This window comes from Elephas maximus, chromosome 8 (genome assembly GCF_024166365.1).
Source record: "Elephas maximus indicus isolate mEleMax1 chromosome 8, mEleMax1 primary haplotype, whole genome shotgun sequence".
NCBI classification, from domain to species: domain Eukaryota; kingdom Metazoa; phylum Chordata; class Mammalia; order Proboscidea; family Elephantidae; genus Elephas; species Elephas maximus.
The window spans coordinates 128,549,608-128,564,908 of NC_064826.1; the positions used below are offsets into that span (position 1 = coordinate 128,549,608).

General features: G+C 40.1%; 1 protein-coding gene across 4 annotated transcripts in view; it reads right to left on the bottom strand.

Moving 5' to 3' along the window:
• Window positions 1–15,301, bottom strand: part of NRG3 (neuregulin 3) — a 1,476,607-nt gene that overhangs the window by 179,164 nt on the left and 1,282,142 nt on the right. The gene's annotated exons all lie outside the window — the stretch shown is intronic.

Below are 15,301 nucleotides of genomic sequence, written 5' to 3' on the forward strand. Positions count from 1 at the left end.
AAAGCAACTGCAGCAACACACCAACAGGGCACTGCCAGCAACTCACGCCGGCTTCAGGGAGGACGCGCAACAAGGAGGGTGACATTGCTGATGTCAGATGGATCTTGGCTGAAAGCAGAGAAGAACTGAAAGCTGTTTTCTTACATTTTATTGACTATGCAAAGACATTCAATTGTGTGGGTCATAACAAATTATGGATAACACTGTGAAGAATGAAAACTCCAGAACACTTAATTGTGCTCATGTAGAGCCTGTACATAGACCAAGACACAGTAGTTTGAACAGAACAAGGGGATAATGAGTGGTTTAAAGTCAAGAAAGGTGTGCATCAGTGTTGTATCCTTTCACCATAGTTATTCAATCTGTATGTTGAGCAAATAATCCGAGGAAACCAGGCTACATGAAGAAGCACGAGGCATCAGGATAGAAGGAAGGCGCATTAACAACCTGTGATATGCAAATGACACAAATTTGTTTGCTGAAAGCAGAGGACTTGAATCAATTACTGATGAAGACCAAAGACTACAGCCTTCAGTTTGGATTGCACCTCAACATAAAGAAAATAAAAATCCTTACGACTGTATCAATAAGCAACATCGTGATAAAAGGTGAAAATACTGAAGTTATCAAGGATTTCATTTTACTTGGATCCACAATCAAGGGCTATGGACACAGCAGTTAAGAAATCAAACGATGTATTGCATTGGGAAAACCTGCTGCAGAAGACTTTTAAAAGCAAAGATGTTACTTTGAGGACTAAGGTGTGCCTGGCCCAAGCCATGGTATTTTCAATTGCCTCATATGCATGTGAAAGCTGGACAATGAATAAGGAAGAATAAAGAAGAATTGAAGCCTTTGAATTATGGTGTTGGCGAAGAATATTGAATAGATCATGGACTGCCAGAAGAATGAACAAATCTGTCTTGGAAGAAGTACAGCCAGAATGCTCCTCAGAGGCATGGATGGCAAGACTTCGTCTCATGTACTATGGACATGTTATCAGGAGGGACCAGTCCCTGGGGAAGAACATCATGCTTGGTAAAGCAGAGGGTCCCTGAAAAAAAAGGAAGACCCTGAACAAGATGGATTGACACAGTGGTTGCAACAATGAGCTCAAACATAACAACCACTGGGAGCATGGCATAGATTGGGCAGGGTTTCATTCCATTATACACAGGGTTGATGAGTCAGAACTGACTCAGAGGCACGTAACAACAACAACGACATTATAGCAAGGGAACGAATAGAGTCTACAATGCTCCACCTTAAACTTCCACTTAAAAATAATGCACTCGAGAGACGATATGGTAACCACCTTCACTCATTTTCATAGTTTCCTTCCTAAACATGCTACTTTATAGATGAGGCTAAAAAGATTGAGAGAAATGAGCTAGTTTTCTCAAGATGGAAATGTCCCTTTTCACTAATCTTGTTTCCTAACTAAGCACAGCCCTTGAAGGAGGAAGACTGCGGATGCTCCCCACCCTGAGCATGAGGATGAAATGGAAGATGAAGACCTATAGGGTCTACAGAGATGGGCCTCAGATGGGCCTGGGTGGGAAGCAGCTCCACAGACCGATTTATTCCCCATGCACCTGACAGGCACAGTCACTGAGAGCTCAGCGTGAATGGGGTTAGAGGTGAGAAGACTACAGGGTGCAGTGGTGCCCTTTGTGGGTCAATGAGTGAAAACATGACAGGAATTAGGACCTCTCAACAGATAACAGCATGGATAGGCGAGGATGCAGAGGATCCTCCCAACCCACAAATGCAGCCCTCAAACCACACAGACGCCTGGCTCTAGTAAGCTACACCTCCCCAGGAACTTTGGAAAAAGCCTCAGGGAATAGGCAGCAGAGACGAACTAACCAGATTATACATTTTTCTGATCCAGTGAAATGAAAAGTTGAAATAGAAAATAGGAAATCATAATATCACAATGTACATACGGTTTAATTGTTTTGAGGGCTTAACCTATCCAGGTGCTCCTCTACATACTTTCCATGTCTTAACTGATTTAACACTTTATGAAGTACAGACTACTTCCATTTACACCTCACAGGTAATACGTAGTCACACAGAGGTTAACTAATGTCCTGGATGTGCAACTACAAGTGCTGGGATCCCAACGCAGGTAAATTGGTTTCCAGTATCTACTCTTTGAACCACTACACAAAGGCTTCTTATAAGAAAATATTCACTATATTTTGTAGACTGAGATTTCTTTCAGCTCAAACGTAAAATGCTAATTAATTTATTCCTCTGCAAAATTACGATTCGATATTGTCATAATATTTCTTTAAGTTTTACTTTATTCTAAACCTTTTTTTTTTTTTTAAAGGTATTTCTTGTTAAAAAAAATGGAATATAAAGTAAGGTAATTTGTATTGTAACTAAACAAAACATTTTAAGCCACTTGGTATAAATAGATCTTCAACACGTTTGGTGGGGTTTTAAGCTGTTAATTACTTACTATTGGATTGTTCTTGCTATGAATATTTGATATTATTAAGCCCAACAATTTTACTTTGTCAGCATGAATAGTGTGATAGCTGATGACTCCATTGCTTTGGATGACTGCATAACCACAGCCAGCTAGATTTTCCTCTGACGCCAGCATCATTTATTCATTTCAACACTAACATTCAATGTCCCCAGCTCTGCTGCTTCTATTAAGGTGAGACTTCTTGTAGCATCTTCCATGAGAACTGGTCTCCATTACTTCTGTTGAGATTTCCTCTGTATCTGCAATGCTCAGCCTGACCCTGCCCTACCCATCTCCACATGTCCTCCACCTCCAGGCTCCAGCCAATTCGCTTTCTCCTGGGAAGTCTTGCTGCAGTGGCCTCCTCACTGATGCCTCCATTTCTCCCTTTGCCCCCTATCTGCCCATCAATAGAATGGTCTCTTAAAAATTAAAGTCAGATCATCTTACTTATTTGCTCAAAATTGCCCTCCTGTGTGTTCCCACCTCAGAGTAGATGCCAAAGGCATCATGAAAGTTGAAATGGACCTATACAATCTATTCCTTCATTGACTCTCTGGCCGTGTTCTTACCATTCTCCCTCTTGCTTACCCCAATTAACCACGATAACTTCCCAAAGTTCTTCTAACCAAGAAGTATTCTTCTTCCTTGAAGCCATGGATTGACTGGCTGCCTGCTAAGCTGTTCCTCCAGATTTCCACATGACTCAATCTCTCACCTCCTTTCAGCTCAAATGGCATCTTAACAGAGATCATGTTATGCACAATAGAACTTCTACCACCCTCACCCTACTTTCCTTTACTCCTTAGAATTTGTCACCAAATGAAATATTATGCACATAGATGTCTATTTGGAGATTTTCAATTTCACTCCCTGCACACTCTTGTAATGTAAGCTCTGTGAGATGTAGCCTTCATCTCTGTGTTATTGTTGTTTTAATCTTTGTATCTATGAAATCTAGAACACTGTCTGGTACAAAGTAGGTGCTCAACATATACTTTTTGAGTGAATGAATGGAATTCACCACAGTGAAACCCAGGTCAAAGGACAGTTTATCCATTAATATTTCCCAGCTGTGCCTTTGTCAGATAAACTCCCAGCTCTAGTATGTGCTACTCCTTTTACTGCTGTTCTTTCTCTGCATATATTTTTATCTTTTACATCCATATAAGATTGAGTTTTATTTATTTGGACCTTTAGCGATATTTATTCAATGCCTACTATATAACACCCTCAGTGAAATCCTGTGAGAACATTAGAATTAAAAAACAAAAACCTTCCTCCCTCAAATTCTATGAACTTATAGTCTCTAAATCTAGATTTAGCTGGCCAATTTGGGCTTCTACCAGTCGGAGGCTGGCCAAAGTCCAGGGAATAAAATGATGTGTAAGACATGATCTCTGCCGTAAAGAAGGATGAAGTGCAGTCTCCACCATTGAAAGGTGTTGAAAATTACTGCCTGAACAACTCATGGTGGATTAATTTTTGAAGCTGACCTTCTAAGGAATGCTTTGCTTGGTGGAACCATGAGAAGTGTGGTATGGTGGGCAAATGATATTAGCGCCTGGTTACATGGGCTTTAATTCCTGGCTTTATCTTTTAGTAGCGATGCAGGCTTAGGCAAGTTACTTAACCTTTCTATGTCACAATTTTCTCATCTAATTAAGAAATAATTTAAGAAATAAGATGCATATGATTCATGAAATGATGAAATTATGCAATAAATCTACTGTGGTAGGCATTGTTATTTGGCTACCTGATACTCATCCTCGCTTCCACCATAACCCTTTCAAAGTGTTTGTGTATCCAGCTAAAACACTGCATTTTTCAGCTTTCCTAGTGGCACAGTAGTTAAGAGCTCAGCTGCTAGCCAAAAAATGTTGGCAGTTCAAATCCACCAGTCGATCCTTGGAAACCCTATGGAGCAATTCTACTCTGTCCTATACAGTAGCTATGAGTCAGGATTAACTCGATGGCAATAGGTTTGTTTGTTTGTTTCAATGGCACACTTCCATTTCATGAGCTTGGAATAGACAACTTTTAGGTTGGTCTTTAAGCAATGCTCTTTGTAAGGGGACAGACTTAGTCAACACCTGCTATTTGTTCTGCCTTTCTTTCTAGACTAAGAAAGGCCTGGCAATGTACTTCTAGAAACTAGCCAGGGACAACCATATGGAACACAAAAGGATATTGTCCAGTATAGTGCTAGAAGATGAGTACCCTATTGGCCACAATAATGGACTAGAGCATACAAATGATCATGAAAATGGCCCAGGACTAAGCAACATTTCGCTCTGTTGTACACGGACTCATTATGAGTCAGAGCCAACTTGAAGGCAGCCAATGACAACAGCAACATTTGCTGTGTGCCCTCCTTCTTCTTTCAGCTTGTGTGGTGGATGGAGCAACCGCCTAGCAATTATAAATCAAGCTACATGAGAGGAAACCACGTGCTAACATGGTTGGCATGAAACACAGACGGATCTAGGTCTCTTTTGGCAGTTTGGAGTGCTGTGCAACCCCTGGACTCCCTCGCCTATGTACTTCTCCTCACTTCAGAAAAATAAAATTTGTAATTTACTTAACCCATTGCTAAACTGAGTTTTCTGCTGCTTGCAGCCAAACATAGCCCTAATTGATAAGAGCATAAACACAGACTCTGGCTTATAGTAGGAATACACGTTAACTCTGTTTGAACCACAAGCCGAAAAAACAAACCACTGCAGAATTCATTTAATGACAACTTTATGTTGCTTATGAATGAATATACTTTTTCTAGAAATTATTTAAAAGCCATTATATACAAATTTTCTTAAGACAATCATTTATTTACTGTTTTCTCTTCTTTATATTATTCGTGTGTGTGCGTGCGTGTGTGTGTGTGTGTAATCTTTCTATTGTCCTCATAGTCTTCAATTTCTGCTGGTTTGCCGGTTCTTTCCAGTATTCAATCAACTACCTTTGAATTTTTAGCAGTTCCTCATGAATTAACATTAAGCAGGCTTCCTCTTCCAATTCTACTTGATCTTGAAGAATAATCACCATCTAGGCATTTCTCAAAATAAGCTCTATTTGTTTTGTACAAACACATTTTAATAGATCTTTGGAGGCCAGCCAGATTATCTGATACTATAATTCCCTAAATTTCAGAATCCCAAAATCGATTATTGTCTTAACATTGTAGGCTGTGTTACCTTCTCTTTCAGGGGTACTTCACATCTCTTTTCTGAATCTTGTGCTAAGCCTGCATGCTATCTCTTTCTTTTCTTATAGCTGCAATCCATTGGTTAGAAAAAAATCCTATGAAAGTTCTGCTCAAAATAGAGTGTTCATCTGGATCATTGCAGGGTTTCCCACATAACTACAAAGGTGCTTTTCTATTCTCTAAGTTGTTTTGAATTTATAACCCCATCCAGGGAACAAGATGAAGTGGCTAGGAAGAAATTCATTTCTCTGGATAATAATGAAGCATAGAATAACCAGGGAGAGTTTCTCAACTGTGAACTGCCAGCCACTTGTATCAGAATCATCCAGAGTACATGCTAAAAATGCAAATTCTATGAGTTGTATTTTAATAAACTCCTAGGGTTATTATCATGTATTTTAAGTTTGAGATTCACTAAATTCTCATTGTGTGTATATATATGGGTATATTCTTACGATATCTTAAAGGTTGTTGCTGTTAGGTGCCACCGAATCAGCTCTGACTCATAGAGACCCTATGTGCCACAGAACGAAACACTGCCCAATCCTGAGCCATGCTCACAATCGTTATGTTTGAGCCCATTGTTGCAGCCACTGTGTCAATTCATCTTGTTGAAGGTCTTTCTCTTTTCAGCTGACCCAGTACTTTACCAAGCATGATGCCCTTCTCCAGGGACTGATCCCTCCTGACAACACGTCCAAAGTATGTAAGACGCAGTCTTACCATCCTTGCTTCTAAGGAGCATTCTGGCCATACTTCTCGCAAGACAAATTTGTTCCTTCTTCTGGCAGCCCATGGTATATTCAATATTCTTCGCCAACACCACAATTCAAAGGCATCAATTCTTCTTCGGTCTTCCTTATTCATTGTCCAGTTTTCACATGTGTATGATGCAACTCAAAATACTGTGGCTTGGGTCAAGTGCACCTTAGTATTCAAGGTGACATCTTTGCTTTTCAACATTTTAAAGAGGTCCTTTTCCACAGATTTGACCAATGCAATGCTTCTTTTGATTTCTTGACTGCTGCTTACATGGGTATTGATTGTGGATACAAGTAAAATGAAATCCTCGACAACTTCAGTCCGTTTATCATGATGTTGCTCATTGGTCCTGTTGTGAGGATTTATGTTTTTTTTTTTATGTTGAGGTGTAATCCATGCTGAAGGCTGTGGTCTTTTATCTCCATCAGTAAGTGCTTCAAGTCCTCTTCACTTTTGGCAAGCAAGGCTGTGTCATCTGCATATCACAGGCTGTTAATGAGTCTTCTTCCAATCCTGATGTCCCGTTCTTCTTCATATAGTCCGCCCTCTCAGGTTATTTGCTCAGCATACCGATCTTAAAGGTTAGACTGCATTACTATTCCTTTTCAATATTTTTGGTGGTTTGCTTTCATAGAAACATTCAAGTAGATAAAATAAAACACCCACTGTGTTTGTTGTAACTTTTCATTTCAACCACTTCTTTTTTTCCTGTTTCTAAAATACTTACATGCTTCCCCATCACTTTTTCTGTCTTGAATACTCCAAGGTCCTGAAACAAATGTTGCTTTCCTTATTCTTTTCTTGTTTTCTTCTCTCTCGTATACCCAATTTATTCATTTTCCCAATTAATGACCCTCTTCTATCAGCTATTTATTAGGATTTCTAACATTAAGGTCCCTTCCTACCTGTCCAAACAAATTTTTAATTAACCCTGTGCTTTACATGTATAAGCACATATTGACATTTTTCTTTCAGTATCCCAACTTTGTTCGCAGATCAGCAGTTCCTCCATTTCAATCATATGAGAAAGGAAATCATTTGGTCTCACCAGGAAGACATTCATTGAGTAGGAAAATCCCAATGAACTATTGTCAGAGTTTGTCTCAGAACAGTGATGTAGCTCCATCAACTATATTCTACTCTCTGATGTGCAAGGAAGAAGATAGTTAATATTTGTTGATCATCTATTAAGCCAAGTTCTGTATTTAGCACTACCATTAATGCATATAAAATTCAAAACAAGCCTGTAACACTTGAAGTGCTTTATATTTCCACCCTATGTTTTGAAATTTAGATAAATAGGAACAACAGAATCTGCTACTTCAATGCTGCCTTAGGCAACCCCTCATTGTTCTTGGGGGAAACAATCTCTTTATTTTGCAACAATTGTCTCAACTGACATTTTAGTTTTTCTAACATAAATAGAGTTCCTTACTTGAAATGGAGGTTGTAGAGGTCTTTTGGATCCTAGGAGATAAACTGTTTTTAGGATCATGCAAAAAGTTGTTTAAGTTTCAGACAGAATTGCATGTCTAGAGATTGGTTTCCCCATATCCTAGATGAGAACACTGAATCTCAATGGTGTTAAGTAAATTGCCCAAGATCATAAGATGGGTTAATAATACTGTAAATTTGAATTCAAGTGTGTTTAACTCCAGGTATATGGTGCATCTATCAGAGGTGTTAAATTACTTTAGTGATGGCGAGGCCCAGATCCAAACCCAGCTTTTAGACTCCGAGGATAGCTCTTTTCCCAACACACCCTGTGCTTCCCAAGGACAATCCTTCTATTTGAATGAATACAGTGTAGCAGTACTGTATTAATAAAAGCAGAGTACATCGTTGTGTATATGAGATTAAATTAGAAATAGACACTTAAGGAAATGTTTTTGAAACAAATAAATGAGGCACATAGTCACTCGCCAGAACATGTTATCTTGCATGCCTTTATATTTTCTGCCATTGTCTTCATTTGACTTCACTATGTAGAAAATTCACCTAAACTCTCAGCTATTTGTGGTATTAGTGACTGTGGTGTGATGGTCGCTTTTGTGTGGCCTTTTTTTTTTTCCTGTGGCCATGGTCTTGTTAACTCCCACACAAATGATTGGGTGGTACTGTGCAAATAAGGTAATTGTGGCCCACCAAAAGGATCACTCAGTTTTACCATCCCGCTAGGCTTGAAAGAGATCCAATTCCAGAGCAAAGAAAGGATCCTATCATAGCCCAAGAAGGACAGCCAAAAGCGGAGTGTGTTCTTTGGACCTGGGATCCCTAAGCTAAGAAGCTCCTGGAACCAGAAGACAGAGATAAAGTGAGCTGTAACACAAAAGATGGCAAAAACAGTGGCAAAGAAGTGGCGGCAGAGAAATGGCAGCAGAAGAGACTGGCAGCAGAGACCAGCAGCAGAAGATGGAGTAGTAGGCTTCCTGGCCCACAGAGCAAGAAAGATGAGTGCCTTTTCAGAGCAGGCTAGCTGGTGGTTTGCCAACCCACAGAGCTAGAGCTGACCACCTTCGGCTGAGGCTTACTGGCAGAGTGGGGTGCCTCAGGGTACTTATCCACAGAGCTGAAAGAGCTTTGTAACACTTGCTTGAGCAGAGCAGAAGCCTAGGGGCCAGAGAGAGACCTGCCTTCGAGCGCAGCTGAAAAGAGGCTGTCCTGACGGAAGAACTGTATCCTGAGCACTCCTGAACCTGAACTGTAACCTGTTACTTCCCTAATAAATCCCATAACTGTGAATATTGCCTGTGAGTTCTGTGTGGCCATTGCAGTGAATTACTGAATCCAGTAGAAAAGTACAGAGTGCCGTGGGAGGGACGGTTGGTGTCAGAATTGGTGAGGGTGGCGGAGGGAGGAGGCATGTCCGACCTCTTCCTCATGGGAATCAGTCTTGGGCTGTTGATCTTGGTTCTTCCTCCCCCTTGTGAAGTTAGAGGAGATCAAACGCTGCCCCCATGCCATTTTTACAGTGACCTTAGTCACTTTCTATGTGTTCTTACATATATTCTTCTACAGATCTCTTCAACTAAGACAAAAAATAGGCTTCCATTATAATTGTATTTGTATCCAGCTCTTCTCTAATGCAGTGTATTTTGCCTTATATTTTTATACCATACACCAAAAAAAAAAAAAAAAACCCAAACCAAACCTGTTGCCATCGAGTCGATTCCAAATCATAGCGACCCTATAGGACAGAGTAGAACTGCCCATACAGTTTCCAAAGGGTGCCTGGTGATTCAAACTGAAGACCTTTTGTTTAGCAGTGATAACTCTTAACCACTACACCACCAGGGTTTTCCAGAACATATACAGGTGGGTTTATATCCATTAAAGGGTGGTTATCACCTTGTTAAATTATAGCTTTATCATTGCTTAATGTCCCTCTTGTGAAGATTCTCCCCATTAGCCTACCTTGAGCCTGGACATTCCCACTTTTCTTTTTTTTCACTTTCTGCCTCTTATTTTTGTTTGTTTGATTACATTAATCATGTTGTGCAAACTGTAGAACATTACTGAAAGAAATTAAATAAGACTTAAATAAATAGAAGGATATTCCGTGCTCATGGATCAGAAGACTTAATATCGTTAAAATGTCAATACTACCCAAAGCAATCTACAGATTCAATGCAATACCCATCACCATTCCAACAGCTTTCTTTGCAGAAATGGAAAAGCCAGTTCTTAAATTTATATGGAATTGCAAGTGGCCCCAAATATCCAAATCAATCTTGAAGAAGAACAAAGTAGGAGGGCTCACATTTCCTGATTTCAAAACACACAATTTTGTTTGTTTTTTAATGGCAGTATCTCTTCCTCCCGTTCCTCTATTTTCTACCTTCAGTTACCCTTTGTGTTTCTTTTATACAGCACATAGCTCTGCTTTGTCTTCTCACCTAATCTCTGTCTTTTAATGGAAGAATTCAGTTGTTCACATTTATCATAATAACTTATTTTCTTAAGCTTATTCTTTCAGAATTCCTATATTTATTATTTTATATTGGTGTTTCCCTTTTTAAATTTACTAATTCAACAAATATGTTTGACAGTTAAGTGTGTGCCATTCTAGATACTTGGGACATATCATGAGCTAAGCAGATACCAATCTCTACCTGGCAAAGATACACATAGATTCGTTCATCAGACCTCTTCATTGTTCTCTTGATCACACAGGATCACACAGGAATATGACATTTCCCAGCAGACCCTGTCTGTAGAACCATGTGACTGAGTTCTGGCCATTGTAAGAAAAGAGATACATGCTAGTCCCTGGCCTAGTTTAATAAGTTTTCTGGCAGACCTACGGAGAAGAGCTGTAGTTGAGTTCTGTGTTCCTGAGTGTGTCCCTGATGGATGCCGTGAGTGTGGAGACCAGTACTTTGTCCTGCCCCACCATCATACCCAATATTTGGCCATGATAAGATAAAGAAATAAACCCTTGTTGTGCCAAGTAACAACAAGTTTGATTTAGTATGTCATAGCAATTAGCTTCCTCTGATTAATATGGAAAAAATATCAGGCAGACTGATAAACACTAATTTCAGACTTACTCCTAAAATACTTGAGTGATCTTCAGCCCTCAACATTTTAAGCTGGCTAGAGGTAGAGGGTCCAATACAGGCCACTATGGCCCTGTGTGGAACAGAATGTCCTTGATGACATAAGAGAGAACTGACCCATTGTTCTGTTAACACACTGTAATTTGGGGGTTGTTTTCTTATAACAGTTACAATATCTTCTCTGCTGATCATAGATGATAGATAGATGATAAAGAAAGATGTTATAGATACATACATATATATATGTGTACATATGGATATACACATATGCATCTTCATTTGAACATGTCTTAAGTTTTTGGAAGCCTGTTAAAAGTTGTTTTGTTTAAAAAGAGGATTTTGGGCTTAGTGCAAAGCAAATTAGCACCAGGTAATAGTGTGAATCCCTGGTGGCATAGTGGTTAAGTGCTATGGATGTTAACCAAAAAGTCAGCAGTTTGAATCCACCAGGTGCTCCTTGGAAACACTACTCTGTCCTATAGGGTCACTATAAGTCAGAATTGACTCAATGGCAATGGACTTTAATGGGTTAATAGTGTGAATAGATGTTTCAAATATTTCAAATTAGGCTACTGTGCTCCTCTCTAATGATAAATATTCTTTTGAACACGTTTGTTTTTATTTTTTGAAATGTGCCATTTTTCACACACCCTGAGTATCTGTAAATGGGTATACCACTACTTCTTGATGATCCATAACTGCCCTGTCCCACAGCTACCTAAAGGCTGTGGTTTTCTTGATGAGCTTCTTGAAGCTGTGATGATTCAAACCGGCCTTTCACCAGTAAAACCTTCTGCAATTAATGATGAACATTTTGTAAGAAGCATTTTAACTGTGATAAGCTTTTCATTTCTGAAATGCCTAGACTTTCATTACTAAAACTCCTGGCCTTCTCTTGCATAGTATTAATTTAATGGGCATTTGTGTCAGAGATATTCTAGAGACATGCAAAAGATTCCCCAGTTTATCAGTGTCCCTCTGCTCCAGCTGGATAGTATGGATTGTGTCTGCACTGCTGTCATGGATTAAATCATGTCTCCCAAAAAATTGTGTATCACTTTGGCCGAGCTATGATTCCCAGTATTGTGTGATTGTCCACCATTTTGTCATCTGATGTGATTTTCTTATGCGTTGTAAATCCTGCCTCTATGATGTTAATGAGGGAGAATGGGCGGCAGTTGTGTTTGTGAGGCAGGGCTCAGTCTACAAGACTGGATTGTGTCTTGAGGCAATCTCCTGAGATACAAAAGAGAGAAGCAGGCAGAGATGGGGGACCTCTTACCACCAAGAAAGCGGTACTGGTGGAGAACAGAGCACATCCTTCGGACCTGGGGCCCCTGCGTGGAGAAGCTCCTAGAACACGGGAAGATTGATGAAAAGGCTGACAGAGAGAGAAAGCCTTCTCCTGGAGCTGACGCTCTGAATTTGGGCTTCTAGCCTACTAGGCTGTGAGAAAATAATCTCTTTCTTAAAGCCATCCACTTGTGGTATTTCTGTTATAGCAGCACTAGATGACTAAGACAACTACTTTTGCACACAATACATTCTTCATCCTTCAGAATCATGAAGGTAGCAGCCATTTTCCTTTTATTATTTTTTAGCCATCTTTATTTTCAGTTTCTTCATAACCACATGCCTCTTCTTACCAGCAGTTATGAAATCTCACTTCTCATGTACTTACTAAACACAGTGGAGTTAAAAATCAGTTTTAAAAAAAGGTTCCTTAAAATTCAGCACAAATACATCAGTCTACATGCTAAAAAAGCTAAAAACATTACGCTGTTACTGAACTTTCACTCTGAATTAAAATTTGTTACTCTAAAGAGAAGTTTGTAAGTTGAAATTTCATATATAGAGGACACCTGCATCTGTATTTGTGATCTGCCTCTGCTTCCTGCTCTGTGTAGACTCAACAACATCCTCTTATCCTCGTGCTTGTAGGACACCTTTCCTATGAGAGGATCTGGCAAATCATGGCTACAGTGCTTTCCCTCTGTCCTGCAGATTAGTGACTTTTAATGCATTGCTTTCAACCAAGAATTAGCAAACCGTTTCTACAAAGGGCCGGACAGTAAATATTTATGGGCCATGCAGTTTTCCTCACAATTACTCAACAATGTCACAGCATAAAAGCAGCCATAGACAATATATAAGTGGACAGGTGTGGCTATGTTACCACAAAATTTTACTTAATAACACTGACGTTTGAATTTTATATATTACTTTTTTCATGTGTAGTAAAATATTATTCTTCTTTTGATTTTTTTCAATCATCTAAACATAATAAAAAGATTCTTAGCTCACAAAACCCAAAACCAAACCCTTTGCTATTGAGTCAATTCTGACTCACAGTGACCCTTAGCTCACAGGCTGTATAAAAAGAGCTGGCCAGGGGAGTTGCCCTGCGGGTTTGCCGAGCCTTGCTCTAAATGTTCCCTTCTAGAGATGCTCAATCCCAGGGTTGACATCTCTCTTTCTCCAATCAGAAAGATCCCTCTGAGCATGTAAGGACCGAATTTCACCAAAATAAGGCCTTCCTTTGTTCACTATCCCTTCTGGAACCCCAGTAGAGGTTCAGAGTTCTAGACAAATCGGAACTTTGGAAACTTAAGAAGGGCTTCTGGAAGCTCTTGTTTTTCATCTGGCTGTCCTGCAAAGCCGATGGCAGACTGATGACAATAAATGACCTCCCTAAAAAGTCAGAACATGAACATGACTGAGGACAAAAATCATTGGCCTGGCAAGAAGGAGCCTTGAAATCTAATCAGCCTCTGCCACTTGCTGGTTTTGTAAAGAGAAAAACAAGAAAGGGAGATTAGAAGACCTCTGTGGCTCTGGGATCCAGAGCAAATCACTTCATCATCCACAGCCAAGATATTAACCCAGGTTTTCTGATTCCAGGTCCACACCCTTTCTTTTCACCTTCTCATCTTATTTACTTTGCCAATATTTGATGTTTAATGTTTTCCTGCATTCAATTCAAAGCCTTTGTCTTTAAGACAGAAATTTGAAAGAAGTGGAGATGTATTACACCAAGCATGACTGTGGTGAACGCCATCTTGCAATGTGCTCAGTTTGATCAGAGCCAACCCAGGTATGAAAAATTCCGTGTGTCCAGCTGCCTGGGAGTGTGGTCATTATAAAAACATGGAGCACATGAAAGCACAGGGGATTGAGAGCTGTTCACACAATCTTACTTTAAGGTCATATTGCTCAGAGTGTGTGAAACATTGTTTCTAACTGTGACTGCCAAAGGCAATGCCCAGGAAACAAGGTTAAAATGGCAAAGATGATGAAAGAATCCCAGCTGCAGATCAAGATTCCTGAAAGAAGGTAGCAGCCTCATTTTCCTGCTGCAAATCCTTCTTAATAACATAATTGATCTATGGGTTTAAATAATCATCAACACCTGGGAAACAAAGGGCATCAAATTGAAGATGGAAATCATAGCTCCATGCAGGGGAGAACATTGCTTCAAAATGGTGGAGAGGCTCCAAGTGTGTTTTCAACCTGATGCAGCCTGAGGAAACAAGCGGGGCCCAGATAAGGATGATTTAGACAACAATGACCAAGACACAGCAGCAAAGGCGTCTCAGCAATTGACCTCTCAGCCTCTTCGCCCCACCCCGCCCCGCCCTTAGGTTGGTATCAAGCAGGAGGTGCGTTTCTCTGGGTGTGAGAAGCCTGGCAGCACATGGGAGGATTGGTGATACTCAGGAGGAACGAAGAGCATCCATACCAAGATTAGGGTATTTGTAATATTTCCTTCGCTCTTGTAACTTAAAAAAAAAAAAAAATATGTGTTTCTTAAGTTCAGTGGTACTGTTTTACGATTCGAGATTTCCTCCAAGCAAATGTTAATGTCTGTCTTTTTTTGCAATTCACTGTCACTCTACCTGTGACACTTGCAGAGAGAGATGACCAGGGGTTGTGTAGCAGTTGTCTCCATGGGAGTGTCCCTTGGGACTAAGGCCGGAAAACCAATAAGGGCAACAATGAGTAAAGTGGCCTCAATGTTAAGTTCCCCAGTGCCTTGGTCATCTAGTGCTGCTATAACAGAAATACCACAAGTGGGTGGTTTTAACAAATGTTTATTCTCTCACAGTGCAGTAGGCTAGAAGTCTGAATTCAGGGCGCCAGCTCCAGGGGAAGACTTTCTCTCTCTGTCAGCTCTGGAGGAAGGTCCTTGTCATCATCAGTCTTCCCTTGGTCTGGGAGCATCTCAGCACAGGAACCTCAGGTCCAAAGGACACGCTCTGCTCCTGGAGCTGCTTTCTTTGTGGTTTGAGG